Source organism: Pan troglodytes, chromosome 7 (genome assembly GCF_028858775.2).
Source record: "Pan troglodytes isolate AG18354 chromosome 7, NHGRI_mPanTro3-v2.0_pri, whole genome shotgun sequence".
Classification (NCBI taxonomy): Eukaryota; Metazoa; Chordata; class Mammalia; order Primates; family Hominidae; genus Pan; species Pan troglodytes.
The window spans coordinates 71,924,917-71,943,770 of record NC_072405.2 but is presented as its reverse complement, the minus strand read 5'-3'; the positions used below and the strand labels follow the sequence as shown (position 1 = coordinate 71,943,770).

Sequence of the window (18,854 nt, the reverse complement as noted above, 5' to 3'; positions counted from 1 at the left end):
TTATTTTTCTCCAGGTACATACCCAGTAATAGGATTGCTGGGTTGAGTGATGGTTCTGCTTTTAGTTCTTTGAGAAATCTCCAAACTGCTTTCCACAGAGGCTGAACTAATTTATACTCCCACCAACAGTGAATGCATTCCCCTTTTCCACAGCCATGAAGAGTTTTTCATCTGGTGACTTCTATTTCTTTTTCTCTAAAGTAAGAGATAACACTGTTTGCTGAGATGAAGGTAGAGGCAGAAGGAGCATAATTTGGGGAAGGGTAGAAAATGTTTAGCCACTATGAACAATGAGGGGACAGCTGGCCAGAGAAATGCATGGGGCTGGCTAGCTGTGTGGAGAAACCAGCTGAGGCTGGTAACTGCCTATGCATGATGATTGCCACCAAGGCCGGCAGCACAGTCTGCAGGGCCAAGTGCAAAATGAAAATGTGGGGCTCCTTCTTCAAAAACCAGGACAAAAAGGGCCACTAAAGATAGTAAAATAAACAATTGTTTTCCTTTCTACATAGTCTCTCTTGTCTTGTCCTGATGTTTGCTATATGCTATGTAATGTCACCCTCCCTCCCTCCTGCAGGGAGATACTCTTTGGATGAGTGTGGAACCTCTCAGGCCCAGAGCCTCTGACTCCATGTGTGTGCTTGTGTGCTTGTATGTATGTGTGTGTGTGTGTGTGTGTGTGCATGTGTGTCCCACCAACTAATGGTTTCCCTTCCACCAGCCCCAGGACCAATATCCCTTCCCACAAACCCATCCCAGCCTACAGCAGATGGGCACCAACCAGGGGACAGACTCTACACATGGGAAAGCATTGGGCACCTGGATGGCAGATGGGGTAGGAACCCCACCACCTGAGTCACTAGCAGGTATTGCACTGCAACCAGCCTGGAAGGAGGACAGCCACAGCCACACCCCACCCCAGACAGTGTGGGCACTGGCGCCAACCTCTGGGAGCAGAGCAGAGGACAAGGTAGGGAGCAGGGAGTGGGAAGCAGCAAATGGGGAGGCCGTTCATATGAATCACAGCAGCCCCTCAAGAAAGGGGCTTTTAGATTCTAGCATTCCAACCAAAACATCTGCTGCCTCTCCAACTAGGGAGTGCAGTCATTCAGGCTGGGGGCTCCTTTCACCAGGATGACCTCCCCAGAAGAAATCTCAGGCTCCAAACAGAAGCAGCTGAACATGTAACAACACAGTTTCCAACAACAACAGGTACACGGACACACCAAAATCCAAACAGAAGATAATTTCCTGCCTAACTTGAAAGAGTGGAGATTATGAAACCTGAGAAAAGAGAACTTGTATAGTCTTAACATCCAAATAGCTATGGCACTTCAGAGAAGCCTGTGTTTAAGGAACATTTTCTAATTCAATCCTTGCTTCCTAATTCACACGTCCCAATAATTTTTGGTCTTCTTAATGAGGTACTTCACCTTGTGGCCATCCACTCATGTGCAGAGCAAACATCTTGCTCCCCCAAATTAAGGTGGAAATAAGCTTGTGGATTCAATCTCTTCTGGAAGGTCAGGTGCTAAGTAACCTGGTTTTGCTAATTCGTGTCTCAAATATCTACCTGTGAAGTTTCTATCCTACTCCAACAGTGAACATTTCAGATTTACTTTATAGAATCAACTTTCATTTTCTCAGACAGTTTTGATCAACCTAATCCATTACTAGTTTCAACTGGGAAGAAAATTTCTTTAAATGAGACAAACTTTTGGAGCATTCTCAGATAGATTCAGTTTATAATATACTAATAATAAAGGAGTCCCTGTTGAAGAGGAAACTTCTGATCGAATACTCTTGGAAGATTCTGCCCAATTTAAAAATCTCTTTGAAACATTAGAAAAGGATTGAAAAGTAAAAAGACCACTCCAGCATCATGTCATCTCATGCTTTCTCTGTGGAGGCTTAAAACAGATATGGCAAGATTTACGTTCTCATATTTCTCTTTGAAATTGGCAGTAAAAAATTAGTAGTTATGCAATTTAAACAAAAAAAAGCTTTAAAAATTATAGGCCCTTCCAAAATTGATTGAATTTGTAGAAAAATGTGTATCTTTTTATTGCCTCTGAACTCAAGGAAACTGAACTGAATGAATGCCTATATTGAACCAAGAATAGCAGTCTATTTAAACTATGTGAAATAGTGCTGATTTTCATGGCTCTTAACTAAAAATTCATTTCCCTCACTCTTAAGCCCAAATCACATTCAATTCTATTACTGTATGAAATGATTGTGACTTGAAGACTTTTATAATCTAACTTTTGCCGATGACCTATATGCTCTAAAAAGCTGAGCTGCCTTCTCCCTAAGAGAAATGGCAGTGGGGTTAATCCAGCTTATTTGAAGGGCTGCTAACTCCCCGCCCCATCCAACTTGGCTTAATGCAGGCCAGAGGTATAAGCATTATTCTTAGAACCTTTGAACTGGGTGAGGCTGTAGAGATCATCTAGTACAATGTCCCATTTGCCTTATGGATTTCACACACTTGCAAATGAATAATTCTTTTTCCAAATGCACGACAAGTTACAAAAAATAACCTCAGGGAACCAGAGGTGCATGATTGGATATGTAGAAATGGTAAGCATTTTCTATATTAACACATAAGTGGAAAGAAATCATTTCTATTTTTGTCAAATTTTAAAGAAATCACTCCTAACTGATCATTAAACTTTAAATATTGAATTTTATCCAAGTAAAATCAGTATTTCTTACAGAGATATTGTATATGTATATACACATACATATAGAGTGTGTGTATATATATATAGCCATATATATGTATATCTCATCATGTAAAAGATATAGACTAATACAAGTTCATGCTAATATTTCTCCCAAAGAAAAATAAGATAAAAGAATATCCTATTCCCTTCTTAAAGGAAAAACGCTTGATTTTAAATAGTGTTAATGCTATAGTTGTTATAGTAATTTCTCCCTTTTCAGTACACAAAATGGCAAATACTAGAGAATTTTTAAATGCTCAAAGTAGAATCTCAATAGATCATATCCCAAAACAGTCAACAGTTTGGGGCAGTTGATTATTCTCCTCCCTGAAACACCGTCTCCATTTGCTTTGCAGGACACCACGCTCACCTGTTTGTCCCTCTACCCATTGGGTATCTCTTCTCAGTACCCTTTGCTAGTCTTTCCTCTTATTCCCAACTTCTCAACATTGAAGTTACCCGGACTCTTTCCCGTGCTTCTTCTCTTCTCCGCTTGTTTCCCTAGTGATCCTTTCCAAGCTGATGGCTTTAAATACCATCTATTCATTAGGGATTCTAAATTTATATAATATCTCCAACCCAGAACTCTACTCTCAACTTCAGAGTCAAGATTTCAACTGCCAACTTGACATCTCTGTTTGAATGTCCAGTAGGCAACTCAAATTTAACATACACACAACTGAGCTTTAAACCTTCTTTGTCTTGACTCATCCCCATCTAAGTTATTGGCAATTCTATCCTTCCAGACATGAGGTAAAGACCTTCGAATTGTCTCTAACTTCTCTCTTTCTCTAATACCCCAGATCCAGGCTGTCAGCAAAATCTATTGACTCGCCTTTGCAATAAATACAGAATTCAACCACACCTCGCCACGTACATCACTCTCACCCTCATCCAATCCACCATCAACTCTGCCTGGACTATTTTAACATCTGCCAGAAGGGTGTCTCTGATTCCACCAACTCTTTTTTTTTTTTTTTTTGAGACAGAGTCTCACTCTGTCACCCAGGCTGGAGTGCAGTGGCACGATCTCGGCTCACTGCAACCTCTGCCCCAGGTTCAAGCAATTCTCCTGTCTCAGCCTCCTGAGAAAATGGGATTACGGGCGTCTGCCACCACGCCCAGCTAAATTTTGTATTTTTAGTAGAGGCGGGGTTTCACCATGTTGGCCAGGCTGGTCTCAAGCTCCTGACCTCAAGTGATCTGCCCACCCCGGCCTCCCAAAGTGCTGGGATTACAGGTGTGAGCCACCGTGCAGGGCCCTGCTTCTACCAATTCTTAATACTGCAACCGAAATCATCCTTTTAGTCTTACCTAGTCTTGCTAATCTGTGTCCCAAGTATCTACTTGTGACTTTCCTGTCCTACTCCAATAGTAAATACTTCAAATTTACCAAAGTCAGATTATATTATACCTCTGCTTAAACCCCTCCAGTGGCTTCCCAGTTCACTCAGAGTAAGCCATATCTTTACAATGGTCCATGAGGCATGATTTGTATGAACCTGTGTACACACACACACACGCACATCTCCTACTGCTCTCCTCCTTTTTCTGCTCTTTTCTACAATTGCCTCCTGACTGAGTCTCAAAGACTCAAGATATCCTCCTGTTTCCAGGGGCTTTTCACTAGCTGTTCCTTCTGCTCTTCTTCAAAGAGGCGCAAAACTCCCTGAACCTCCTTTGCTCAAATATCACGTTCTTAAGTCTGTCCTGATTAATCTATTTAAAGTCCAATAGCCCCCATCTCCCAGAACACACTAGCCTCCAGCTATGGCCTGAATGTTGGTGTCCACCCAAAGTTCATATGTTGAAACCTGATCATCAACATAATATTTTTAGGAAGTGGAGTCTTTAGGAGGTAATTAGGTGATGACCGCAGAGCTCTCTAATGGATGAGATTTGTGCCCTTATAAAGGAGGCCCCAGAGAACAGCCCTGACCTCTTCTGTCACGTGAGGACAGAAAAAAAAGCACCATCTTGGAACTAGGAGGCAGGCCCTCATTAGACCCAATCTATTGACACCTTGATCTTGGACTTCCCAGCCTCCCCAACAGTGAGAAACAAATTTCTGTTGTTTATAAGTGGCCCAGTCTTTGGTATTTTATTACAGCAGCCAAGTTGACCAAGACTACTTCTTTCTTGCTTTCTTTTTTCCCTTTATCATGTATCAGTTTTAAATATGTTTTGTAAATTGCATATTGAGTTTATTCATTTTCTTTCTTGCCCACTAGAATGCAAGCTTCATGAGAAGGGGGATTATCTGCTCTGCTTACTGGTATTTCTCTAATACCAAGGTCAGTACCTAGCAGTACTCAATAAATGACTGTTGAAGTAAATTCAAATATAAACTTTAAACAGCTAATATAGTATGAAATAACTCTAGGGTAAATTTTGTTTTCTTAAAGTTAGAAGCTTTTAAAATTATAATCCTTAATTTTTGCACATTTAAATATTCTAAAGATTCTTCTTTCAGCTACAAATTAGGAAAAAAAGAGATATAAGATAAAGACAAGTAAAAATGGTGAATATATTTTTGTAACTTACTTTGGTTCGATTTTGTATCTTTATAGAAGCCAATGAATTGATTTTTTCTGACCTTGGCCAGAATTTTATATATCAGCCACAAGCCTTTTCCAGCTTTAAAAAGTTACCTTTCCATTAAACAAAAAGATATCAAAATAAAGGGCGACTTGCTCTAAAGCTATAATTTGATTAAAATACAGCCAGAAAGATCAATAAAGTTAATATGGATTTGCAGACTGTATTCCAGAAATCTGTCTGCCAATCAGTCTAATGGAATTACTCTTACCTTATTGAGATCCTATTGAATATTTGAGCTCAAATATTCATAAAGAATGCTGTGCTATTATTTAAAAACCAATTACAAAGTATTTGGTTATTACATCTACCACCTGATATTAAGGAACCAAGATCAACAAGATTTTACAGTCTGTCTCTCTCACATACACAAACGCATGTCCACAAGGCACAAACACGAATAGGCTGAAATTTTTTACCACAAAAGGAAAATATTTAACTCCATTTTCAAAGAGTGAAGACCAGAAAATAAATTACACATTTAAATTCAGAAAGATAATTAGAGAAGTAGAATGGGATGTTTCTCTGATTTTAAATCTAATGCTTAGTTCATAATTAGAAAAAGCATTGTTCTTTCAAGAACAATATAAATAACAGACTATGCTAACTATGCCAAAGAAAACTCAACACTGCTCCCACTATTTGTCATCTACTCATAGCTCACAAACACAGTGGTAATAAAAATTATAAAACAGTGAAAATCTGGGTGGAAGTGTAAGATAATTTCTGGAGATTTCAAAAGTAAGAATCAAAAGAGCTGATGCTTTCTTCACAGCTGAAGAGAAATTTTCAGGTAATGTCCAATCTATATGTTGGCCTCTTCTGCCACTAAACAAAAGAAATTACACACATAGACCCATCTTCTTCACTACAAGACATAGAAAGTAATGACTCCCAGGGAACAGACTAGTATTACTACTTCAGTGGGTTTCACCAAAAAAGAACATTGGAAGAGAGCAAATGTCCTCATTCTCTCGCACCATAGCTGAGCTAACACAAAGGATCAGGTTATCAAGACATTCACACTAATCAAGGATCTTACCTAGTATTAAGCTTACTAATTTAAGCTTGAGAATATAAATGACTAAGATGCACATACACAACAAAGAGATGTTTGATGTTTCAAGTACAGCTCTCCAGATGCTTATTTTTTGTCTCAGTTGTACCTCTGGCCCAGACAATAGATACTTCACCTGCTCTCCAGGTGAAGTACAGTTTTCTCTCATAGCAGGGGGCATTTTAGGTTAGGAAACATCTCTGAGTTATTTCCAGAAAGTTACATCTGAGGCATCTTCTAGGAAGTTGTGTCTCATAAATCCACAGATTCTGAGTTTGTTTGCTGTAGGCATTTTAAACCAGAGACATCTTACTAAAACATTCCACAGATAAGAACTTCCCTTCTATAAATTATCATTAGCTATGCTGGTTACTGACATGTTCACAAGGATACTGTGCCTGGCCTCCTGTCTTCTCTCCTTCTTGGGCATGTACACCATCTCCTCATAAACGGAAAGAAACAGATCACAGGTCTTCTCCTTCCTCCTGGTATTGATCTGTGAAGTAGCAGAAAAGAAATAGCAGTAACTATTACTATGGAAATATAGTTAATAATCACCCAATACTTAGTTTGAACCTCTTAAGCAAATATAGACAAGGTATCTAAAAATTATTTGCAATTGGTAGACAAGTTTTGATATAAGGAAGAAACTTTCCAAACTCAACATATTTGAAATAGCAGGATGGATCAGGAAACAATGCCCCAAAAGACAACAAAACACATGGTCTTGATAAAATCAACATGGAGCTAACGCCCTTAGTGCTATATGTTATTTGTAATTGTTGTCCACAAAATTATGCTTAAATTAAACACGTATTAAATTGTATCTACTGTGTGGGCACTGTTTTTCTCAAGAAGTCTCATTGCTATTAAAATGGTGAAAATTTAGTGGTTCCCTCCTGGAACTGTTAAACAGAATCAGGTAGATAACCAAAACACTTGCAGTGTCAAGATTATGGTACCCAAAGCTGGGTTTTAAAAATTATGCTGTGTTGCTGCTGGTGTGTGGTGTCCATCGTACACTCTAATTATTTTCATAAAGTTCTCCCAGGTACCATAAAGAGCAAATTAAACATGCAAGGCCTTTACTCTCAAGAAAATTACAGCTTAAAAGAGTCAACAAACTGAGAAATCAGGAAAATGACTGTTTCAACTCTGACCCAGCTGAACTGACAGACGTCATTAAAACAAATGATTAGACCACAGAAGGATGTGCTGTTCATGGATAATGGAGACCCAAATGCTGTACAGCTTTGCTACTAACTATCTGTTGGGTCCTCGTGCACCACTTCCGTTTTCTGCATCTCAGTTGTATCCATGAAATAACAAAATTTGGATTAGACGATGCTCAGTCTGTTCAAAGTCTGAGCTTATGGAAGGAATATGTAAAGTAAATAGATAAAGAAACTTGGCATTCATGATGTTGGTATTATGGAATGTGTCATTAAGTCCCAAGAACTGAGTGCCACGTGCAATTTGTTTGAAAAAAAAGAAACATATTCTTTCATTTATTAAAAATCATATGCATGCCCAGCACTTTGGGAGGCCAAGGTGGGCGGATCATGAAGTCAGGAGATCGAAACCATCCTGGCTAACACGGTGAAACCCCGTCTCTACTAAAAATACAAAAAAATTAGCTGGGCATGGTGGCAGGTGCCTGTAGTCCCAGCTACTAGGGAGGCTGAGGCAGGAGAATGGCGTGAACCCGGGAGGCAGAGCTTGCAGTGAGCCAAGATCGCGCCATTTCACTCCAGCCTGGGCGACAGAGCAAGACTCCATCTCAAAAAAATAAATAAATTTAAAAAAAAATCATATGCATGAAGAAAGAACTTGAAGTGGCTTGGCTCTAGTGCTTCTGTAAGTGTAATATAACTGTGGTTCATATTTTGGTCCCCAGTTATTGGAAGGCCATGAGCCCTGACCTTAGCCTTGTACTCAACAGGCTGTTTAAGTAAAGTATTCTAATAAGTTTTATACCTTTAGTTAGGTCAAATACAAAAAGAAAAAAAAATAGCCTGTTTGCCAAAAAAGCAGAAACCATTTCAAAACATTAAAAGAAACCTTCAAGAATATTAGGGAATGCAACCATATGTTCTGGTCAAAGTACTCCCATAAGGAGCCAAAAGCCAAACTAATTTTGTGGACATTTGAAGGTTTGCTGTTAGTGTAGTCCCACTTGTAGGGCATGGAGAAGACAAGGGGTCCATGTGCTCTTCCCAACCCTTACCAGCATGAAAGAGAACCCTGCTGAGGAGCTAAGATGCTAAACCTTAGCCTAAGCTAATGGCAGAAGTTATTTAATTGTTTTCTCTGACTCTAAAAATAAAGAGAAGGGGCAGAAATTCAGCTTAAGTCTTTTTTTTAACACCTTATAATGGCAGAAACATTTGAATTTCCTAACTGGTGCACAAGAGAGAGGAAGAAAGCATGATGGGTAGAGATTTAAATTCAATTCTTTTTTTCTATTGTCTGAGACTACAGCATCAACAACTGGCAATTGAGAGAAGAGACACATCATTATACTTATTTATAGCATTAACTACTTTACATTCATCCACACAAGTGAAACTGTAAAAAAAAAATTATAAAGGGAGTGTGTGGTTCTTTCATTAGCTTGTCTGTAATACTGGATTGGTCCATAAATTAATGTGTATAAGAGGATGGGGGGAAAAAGGATTCAAAGCTCTGCCATTCTAATTACAGCTCTTTAAATATCAAAAGACACAAAGAAAGATTCCTTTTGAAAAGCCTACCGACTCTCTTGGCAAGACACTATTAATTACTTGCATAAATCTGCAGTTTGTACACCCAGAGTTATGGGTGACATTATTATATTATCTGAGCTTTTAACAGTCCATGTTGTTCTCAGGGTGTTTCTTTAAACTCTTGTTTACCAAGCAATCCCTTCGTAAACTTCAGCTTCCTGCTCAGAGGGAATGAGCAGAGCTCTGAGACAACAGGTACCTTTGAGCCACTCATATTATCTACAACTCTCACAATTCAATTAAAGAAACTGTACCATGCGAATTATTAAATTAGGCTGGAGATCGCCATGGGCAGTAATAATATCACAATCTTATTTAAAAACAACACATATAACTTCCATAAACAAACTGTTTATAAACAAACCACATGGGCAATGGAAAATACAAAGTAGGCCTCCCATCTAAATTAATAGGTAAAGCCCCAGAGAAATGACATCTAGAGAAATAATTATAGCTTAGAAAACATTGGCCTCCAAATTTCTAACTTTTATGTATACACTTAATCAGAATTGCTCTTTTGAACATCCATTGCATAGAAAAGTTAACAGAATTAAAATCTGGCCCATGGCTCTATATTTTTGCAATAAATACATACTCTAGAGAACATTCTCCAAGCTGCTTTGGAGGACAGAGGAGATGTGTGCTGCTTGATAAAATTCAAAGCAGCAAATGTGTCCCCTGTTGTGCCCAAGTGCCAAGTTTCAGCTTTAATCATGCACCAGAACATTTTGCAAAATGTTTAAAAAGGGAAATAGACTTATGACCAAACTGGATTGGTCCACATTATCTATTTGGGGAGAAAGAAGCAGGCAAAGCAGGCAACAAGTCAAAACCTAAACTGTCTGAAGGACCCCATGCCAAGGAGGAAGCGGTAGGTACTCTTTCTCTTGGGATCCCCAGTGCAAAACCAAAGCTTAAGCTTCCCTCCAGTCAGACCCTTGTAATGACTGTGAGAGTCAAACACTCAAAGGTTGACCCAAGGCAAGTCTGCTCTTACAGCGGTTAAACCTGATGTGACACCATTTAATAATACAAGTTTATGTGTTCCTCCTAATTGGCCAACAAGCCTGTCAATTATAAGGCTTGGCCAACAGCCCAATTCTATTGGCATCATGAAACTTAATCATGTAACAAAATGCAACTGCTCCTTTTAATCTTCTCAGTCTTTTCTGCTTTTAATCACATAGATGAACATGGGAATATTTTGAAGTTTGGAGTTATGGGGGAAGGTCAAGAGTGTCCAGATATGTGTGTCAGTAGATAAATCTAGGTGAGTATAGATTGACTCAATAATAGAGATTATAAGACAAAAACAGGTGCCATCTTAAGCAGATGCCTATATATTTGTTAATAACTTGCTGGGAACTATTCACATTAGCAAAGACACGGAGTCAACCTCAATGGCCATCAACAGATGAATGGATAAAGAACATGTATTACAGGCTGGACATGATGGCTCATGCTTGTAATCCCAGAGTTTTGGAAAGCCAAGACAGGAAGATCACTTGAGCTCAGGAGTTCCAGACCAGCCTTGGCAACATAGCAAGACACTGTCTCTACAAAAACAAAGGAAGGAAGGAAGGAAGGAAGGAAGGAGGGAGGGAAGGAAAGGCAAGGAAAGGGAAGGGAAGGAAAAGAAAGGAAAGGAAAGGAAAGGAAAGGAAAGGAAAGGAAAGGAAAGGAAAAGAAAGGAAGGGAAAGGAAAGGAAAGGAAAGGAAAGGAAAGGAGGCCAGTGTATATATATACAATGTAATACTATTTGGCCGTAAAATAGAATAAAATCATGTCATTTGCAGCAACATGGATGAAACTGGGGGTCATTATGTTACATGAAATAAGCTATGCACCCAAAGATAAATTTCATGTTTTCTTACTCATATGTGGGAACTAAAAAAGCTGATCTCATGAATATAGAGAGTATAATGATATATACTAGAGCAGCAGTCCCCAGCCCTTTTGGCACTAGGGACCAGTTTCACGGAAGACAGTTTTTCCACAGACCAGTGGGGGCAGGGATGGTTTGGGGATGATTCAAGTGCATTAAATTTATCATGCACTTTATTTCTATTATTACTACATTGTAATACATAATGAAATAGTTATACAACTCACCATAATGTAGAATCGGTGGGAGCCCTGAGCTTGTTTTTCTGCTCGGGGGAAATCTGGGGATGATGGGAGGCAGTGACAGATCATCAGGCATTAGATTCTTGTAAGGAGTGTGCAACCTAGACCCCTCACATGCGCAGTTCACAATAGGGTTTGCGCTCCTATGAGAATCTAATGCCACTGCCGATCTGACAGGAAGCGGAGCTCAGGCAGTAGTGCTCATTCACCCACTGCTCACCTCCTGCTGTGCAGCCCAGTTCCTAACAGAACACCAACCAGTACCAGTCCATGGCCTGGGAGTTGGGCCCCCCTGTACTAAAGGCTGGGAAGGGTGGGGAGTGGGGGCAGTGAAGGCAGGCTGATTAATAGATACAAACATATGGTTAAATAAAAGGAATAAGTTATAACCATAAAAAATAATAAGTGCTAACATTTGATAGTAGAGTGACTACAGATAATGGCAATATATTGTATATTTTGAAATAGTTAAAAGAGAGGACTTGAAATGTTCACAACACATAGAAATGATGCATGAAATATCTCCAGGTGATAGATATCCTAAAACCTCTGACTTGACCATTACACATTCTACGCTTATAACGAAATATCACATGTACCTCATAAATATGTATAAATATTATGTATCGATGAAAGAAAGAAATCACTGGGAGCTCCCAGTGCCTCCTGGAGAAAGGCTGCAAAACGTTCCAGCTAAAAGATATTCTGTCAATGTGCTGAAGCAACTCCTTTATTTTACTGATAAGGAAATAGATAGGGAAGGTGCATGGTTTTTTCAAATGTTCACAAATAATTGGTAGTAGAGTTACAATTCAAGCTCAGATTTATCTTGTACTCAAGGAGTTTTCTGCTATTATGCTGAGAGTAGAAAGAGATTCTTAAATTTAGCAACTGTTTTTTATCATGGTGGCCATGACTAGCTAAGTAAATATAAAAAGAAAAGAAGACATCAAAGTTGAAACAATAAAGATAAACATATTGTGTGGTGGAAGATGTTTCATTTTTTGGTGTGTTTCTATTTTTTTTTTTTTTTTTGAGACAAGGTCTCACTCTGTCACCCAGTCTGTAGTGCAGTGGCACCATCTCTGCCCACTTTAGCCTCAAACTCCCAGGCTCAAGTGATCCTCCCACCTCAGCCCCCAAAGTAGTTGGGACTACAGTAGTGTGCCACCACGCCCGGCTAATATTTTTGTATTTTTTTTAGAGACAGGATTTTACCATGTTACCCAGGCTGGTCTTAATCTCCTCAACTCAGGCAATCTGCCCCCCTCAGCCTCCCAAAATGCTGGGTTTACAGATGTGAGCCTCTGCGTGTGTGGAGGACATTTTAAAGACTGTCTGGAAAAAGAAATAAGAGTCACAAATTGGATCATGTCACTGTCTTACATTTCAATGACATTTTTATTGCTCCTATAAGGTTGGATTCAAACTCCACCCTGGCCTTCCAGGTTCTGCCCCAGCCTTCTCTCCAGTCTACTCACATGACTTTCTCCTTCAGCTTCTGCATTCCTAGGCCATCAGACTTCTAGTTGGTAGTGGTAGCATATTATCATCTTCCTCCCTAGATCATTTGTCCTTGATGTCTAGCCTAGAGCCAGTCATGCAGCTGGTGTTCAGAGTATGTTGAATAAATGTGCGAAATCATACAGGTAAAAATGTATGGAATATTTTCAGGATGCAAACCACTATTAAAATAGGAGGTGTTTCTTCCTTGAGAAGACTTTAAAAGTTCATGGAAAAAATGGAATTAAAAGATACAAATAAAAACTATAAACTTTATTGAATGAAAATGGATGTCCTTTAAAGATTTTTTAAGATTAGGAAACAAAGAGAAGCCAGAAGGAGCCAAATCAGGACTCTAAGGTGGATCTAATGACTTCCCAATGAAACTCTCATAGCCCTTCTTTGATGAGAAGAATGAGCAGGAGCATTGTCGTGGGTAAGGACTCTCAGGTGAAGCTTCCAGGCTTTTTTTCTGCTAAAGCTTTGGCTTTCTCTAAACACTCTCATACTAAGCAGATGTTATTTTTCTTTGGCCCTCCAAAAAGTCAATATAAACTTTTTGTAAAGCATCAAATATTTCATCATTCTTCCACCCAACTTTTAACATAAATTTGATGTTTACTTTTGCTTTGATTTTAGCAAAATTCATGTTTCTCTGATAGGGGCTCTTTTCAAACTGATGTCATATCCTTCTTAATGCCTCAAACTAGATCCTATTCAGACACATTATATTAAGTTAGTATGGGCTTATTTTGGTGTGAAAAAATTTTGAAATCCATGCATAACTTTTTCATAATACTCATTTTCCATGAACTTTTTGATAACCCCTCATATTTATTTCTTAATGCATTTGGAATTTGATTTTCACATACAACTTTTCAGGGACATATTTATGGCCTAAAGATGCATGCATTGTATTACACTGTGATATCTGGATGAGCCAGGGTAATTTAAAATGCACTAGTTTCATCACCTCTCACCCAGCTCTTGTACTAACCAAACTGAGCATTCTTAACTCTAACTCCTATTAAAGAAAAAGAAGGATATTTCTTGTCCAGTTAGCAAAAAAAAAAAGGCATGAACTATTCAACTCCTTTATTTTCCCATTCCTGGCCGTAAGGCAGGGTACTCTCAGTCACACAGTCATCCTCTGAGGACAAATGTGTGTGATGGCAAATATGATGTCATTGGTCCACCTCCAAACATGATTTGATGGATTGAGCTGAATTTCTGCCAAGGGTCCACTCTAGGGATTGCAGAAGGTGTCTTGGACATTATCCAAACAGAAAGCAAGGGCCAGCCACATCTTGAACCCCGAAGGAGACTTGGTTCTCCTCCATTGGTTCCCACCTGCTCTTCACTATCAGAGTGGAGCATGCTCCCCATTGGCTCATCTCCCCAAATGCTGTTCAATCAGGAGGTGGACTTATCTCATAAATGTGTGTGTGTGTGTATATATATATATATATATATATATATATATATATATATATACACACACATATATACACACACACACACACACACACATTTATTAGTGTGTGCTGTGTAGGTAAAAGGATTAACTGCTTTATCTTGATGGAGGTGCCATGTGAATTAAAGCATTTTAATGTCCAGGTCATGCTGTCCAGTATAGCATTACTTCTGATTGATTTATTTTAAAAGCCCACACAATTAGTATCTTAAGCTAAGCATTTCATTTGTTCATTTACTCAGTTTCTGAGGAAGATGTGTGCGTGTGCATGTGTGTGTGTGAGACATCCCACAAAGTCTCTATGCTAATACAGTTTACATCCTCATTGAGAGAGACAGACAATAAGTATATACATGTCAAAAGTGATAAGTGCTAAAGAGAACAGAAAAGCAGAATAAGAGGAAGATGATGGGGCTGAGGGAGGGAGGGCGAGATTGAATGGATGGTGGTCAGGGAAGACCTGGTGGATAAGCAATCCTGAGCAGAGACTTGGTGATAAAGCGATTCATGCAAATATCTGTGGAGGTGACAGAACTCGCACAGAAATGAGAAGTGCAGTTGTGTGATATGGGAGCATGTCATATTACCTACAGGTTCTTTTTGGTGTTTTTTTTTTTTTTTTTTTTGAGACACAGTCTTGCTCTATCACCCAGGCTGGTGTGCATTGGTGCAATCTTGGCTCATTGCAATCTCCACCTCCTGGGTTCAAATGATTCTCCTGCCTCAGCCTCCCAAGTAGCTGGGATTACAGGTGCATGCCATCACACCTGGCTTATTTTGTGTTTTTAATAGAGACAGGGTTTCACCATGTTGGCTAGGCTGGTCTTGAACTCCTGACCTCAAGTGATCCGCCCATCTCAACCTCCCAAAATGTTGGGATTACAGGCCTGAGCCACCACACCCAGCTTGCTGTATGTTCTTATTTTTAGAATTTTTGATGGTCTGGCCTCTGGGGCCTTGCTGGATCCTGGAGAGACCACCCCTCCCAGGGTGAGCTAGTTCCTAGAGAGAGCAATGCCTTTCACTTGCAAATCAACCAACCCAAAGCCAATACCTCCAGCCACCTCTTTTATTGAGCTCCTACACTGAGGGCCAATATTCCCATGTCCTAATCACCCCAGGGCCATGTATCAGACAACCAGAGACAGCCTCTGTACTCCAGAGCCTGCTGAAATCATTCAGACTGGTCCATCCTAAGCCTGGTTACTCTGCCTTGCCTTTCCCCATAGAAATCACAGTAAAAGCTTTTCCCCATACCTCCCCTCACCCCTTTGCCTCCTGACTGACACTGGTGCTTCCTGTGTGGCCCAGCATGGCTTACAATGGTCTCCTGCTTCTAGGAACCATGAGTAAATACTTTTTCCTTCATAACAATCATTTCTGTATCTATAAGTCATGCCATACCTGATTAAAACAAATACTGGGTACACATTTTTAAATGCATGCCTGGTGCATTCAAGGAGCAGCTAGAATGCCAGTGTGGCTGGAACAGAGAGTGAGGGGATGAGACAAGGGAGGGAAACAAAGGGCCAGCCCATGTAGACACCTACAAGGATTGGCTGTTAATCTGACTAAAGCAAAGAACCACTGAGAAGTTCAGAAGAGAAAAATGACGTGACTTCATCTACCTTTCAATAAGAACAATCTGGCCACTATGTTGATAATAGAATGAAGAGTGGCAATGGAGAAGCACAGAAGCAACTTGGGGACTTATTACAATAATCTATTCAAGAGATGCTGGTGGACAGGACCAGGGTGGTAACCGGGGGAGGCAGCAAGCAATGGTTGAGTTCTGGATATAAAGTCTTTCGAAAGTGAAGTCAATATGATTTGCTGATGAGTTGATGTGTTGTGAGAGAGAGCAATCATAGATTACTGTAAGGTTTTTTGGCACGTGAAACTATAAAAATGTAGTCACCACTTACTGACACAGCAAAACTGCAGGAAGAATGTACCCGGGATGGGGAGATGGATTGCAAATCAGGAATTCAGTGTGGAACATGTTATGAGATGCTTATTACACATCATTGATTTTATGATTACAGCAAGCAGGAATAGGTAGAAGTAGATCTTGAAGGATAATGAAGCAAGCTTCCATGTTGGAGAAGCTTGCATGGCAAGGAACTGAGGGGGGCCTTCAGGCAGGAGCCAGCCAGGAACTGAGGCCCTGATTCCAACAGCCGAAAAGAACTGAATCCTGCCAGCAATCATGTGAGCTTGGATGCACATCCTTCCTCAGTCAAGCCTTCTGATGAAACCTTAGTCTCTGCTGACACTTTATTGTAACCTGTGAAAAACCCTAAGTTAGAGGACTCAGTAATGTTATGCCCAGATTTCTGACCCAGAGAAACTGTAAGATAATAAATGTATATTGTCTTAAGCTGTAAATTTGGGGGCCAATTTGTTATGCAGCAATGGATAACTAATACATGGTAATTGGAATGAATGTAGATAGAAAACAAAATTGGGGCTTGGCCCTGGGTCACACCATTGTTTAGAAGTCAGTAAGATATAGAAGAGCATGTACAGAAAACTGAGAGCCGTCAGTGAAGAAGGGGAAAGAAAAGACTGTACAATAAAGGATTGAAGAAGGAGGAGGAAATTATCAATTGGTCAAGTGCCCTTGATAGGCCAAATATAGATGAGGACTGAGAATTTGTCATTGAAGTCAACAATGTTGAGGTCATTCATACAATAACATTAAGAACAGCAAGGTAAAAAAAAAAAATCTGCACTTTAATTTCTTTTATAAAGATAGCCCAAATTTCATAAATGAGTTTTCCTTTAAGGAAGATAGAGTTCTACCTATTTCTACTTGCTGCAGCAATTTTAACACTGGAGAAAGATTTAGATTTTCAACTTTAAGTATACCTTTTATAGATGAACACAATGTGCTATGTGAATTATCCAAGGTGACATAGCTAACAGAAGAGTTAGGAACTGAAATGAGACTAAAGTTCCTTGATCTACTGCTCTTTCTGCTATGTCAAACTACCCCTTTGATTTCCTACTTCAAGGTGAACAATTAAAAATCTTAAAAAGCTGTATAGCAGTATTAAATACAGTTATGCACCACATAATGATGTTTCGGTCAGTGATGGGCCACAAATACAACGGTGGTCCCGTAAGACTATTGTATCATATTTTTACTGCACCTTTTCTAATTTTAGATATGTTTAGATCACAAATAGCATTGTGTTATAGTTGCCTGCAGTATTCAGGACAGTAACAGGTTTGTAGCCTAGGAGCAATAGACTATATCATATAACCTAGGTGTGTAGTAGTCTAGACCACCTAGATTTGTGTATGTACTCTCTATGAGGTGCATGATGATTAAATCACCTAAAAACAATTTCTCAGAACTTGTTTCTGTCATTAACAACACATGACTGTATAGCTCACCTTTTGTACCTGAAGCTGATTTTTGTATGCTTTCCCTTATTTAAAAATATGTAAAAATCTTATTAAGAGCAAGGTTATGGGATAATTTTTAAGCTACTGAAAGGATCAACATGTAAAATACAGAAGATAGTCATATGAGAGGTCCCAGAATTTAATTTCAAAGCTCAATAAAGCAAATAAGATGCTGTTAGTTAGAACATCTGCCAGTCACTGTAATACTTTAAAGAATGATCTACAAAGCTCATCGTTAACATGTAAAATTACTTACTTCATAAGATTTTCCAGCTTTCTTTGCCTTCAAATGTAAGCTCATGGATCTTGTTGGTCTTGCGCGCTTCTGTATCTCAGGGCATGTAATAGTTCCTGGGAATCAGTAGGAAGTACAATACGTTTGTTGGATGAATGAATGTTTGAACTGAGACTCAAAGAACTTAAGTGGAGGCATGAAAAGCAGAAGGAAAAGCCTAAACACAGGCGTGGAAGCATAAGAGGACCTGCCATACTAGGAGATATGAAGGGGCTTGGGTCCCTGGACAGAGAATGGTCAATAGGGAGTGGTGGGAAAAACAATTTGTGTAGTTGAGTGGAGTGAGTCTGCATAGTCCTTGAGTGACAGATGAGGAAGTTTGAGGTCTGGCCTCCATTCTTAAAGCTCAGGGGAGCCACTGAAGAGTAATGATAGGGAGAGTAATACACATAACAAGGCCTGGAGTTTAGAAAGGACTTGGACTTGAGGGTGGATGAAAAGCTGAGACTGAGATAGGAAGCAGGAAGATTCATTGGCTTGTTCTGGATTCATTAAAAAAAAAAAAAAAAGATGCCACCATATACTTGAGCTAAAACAGCAATCAAGATATTGACCGCTCAATGGGATCTCAAGGGACTCACAGTCCAGTGGGGACACAGATGCATCACAGACCATGGCTGCACAGCATGGTAAGTGTAATAAATGAAGTGAACACAGAATGTGGGTGGTGCAAAAAAAGAGGTTCTGAGGGCCGGGCACGGTGGCTCAAGCCTGTAATTCCAGCACTTTGGGAGGCCGAGGCGGGTGGATCACGAGCTCAGGAGATCGAGACCATTCTGGTTAACACGGTGAAACCCCATCTCTACTAAAAATACAAAAAATTAGTCGGGCCTGGTGTTGGGCGCCTGTAGTCCCAGCTACTCGGGAGGCTGAGGCAGGAGAATAGCGTGA

At 39.6% G+C, this 18,854-nt stretch overlaps 1 long non-coding RNA gene across 1 annotated transcript in view; it reads right to left on the bottom strand.

The window, feature by feature from the left end:
• The window catches only part of LOC134810878 (uncharacterized), a 29,856-nt gene extending 11,837 nt beyond the window's left edge, over window positions 1–18,019 (bottom strand). Inside the window, exons 1-2 of the long non-coding RNA XR_010159596.1 lie at window positions 17,925–18,019; window positions 6,762–6,880 (exon numbers count right to left, since the gene is read on the bottom strand). This is a non-coding gene — a long non-coding RNA (uncharacterized LOC134810878). The remainder of the gene's footprint in view (window positions 1–6,761; window positions 6,881–17,924) is intronic.
• Between the last annotated feature and the right edge of the window lie 835 nt (window positions 18,020–18,854).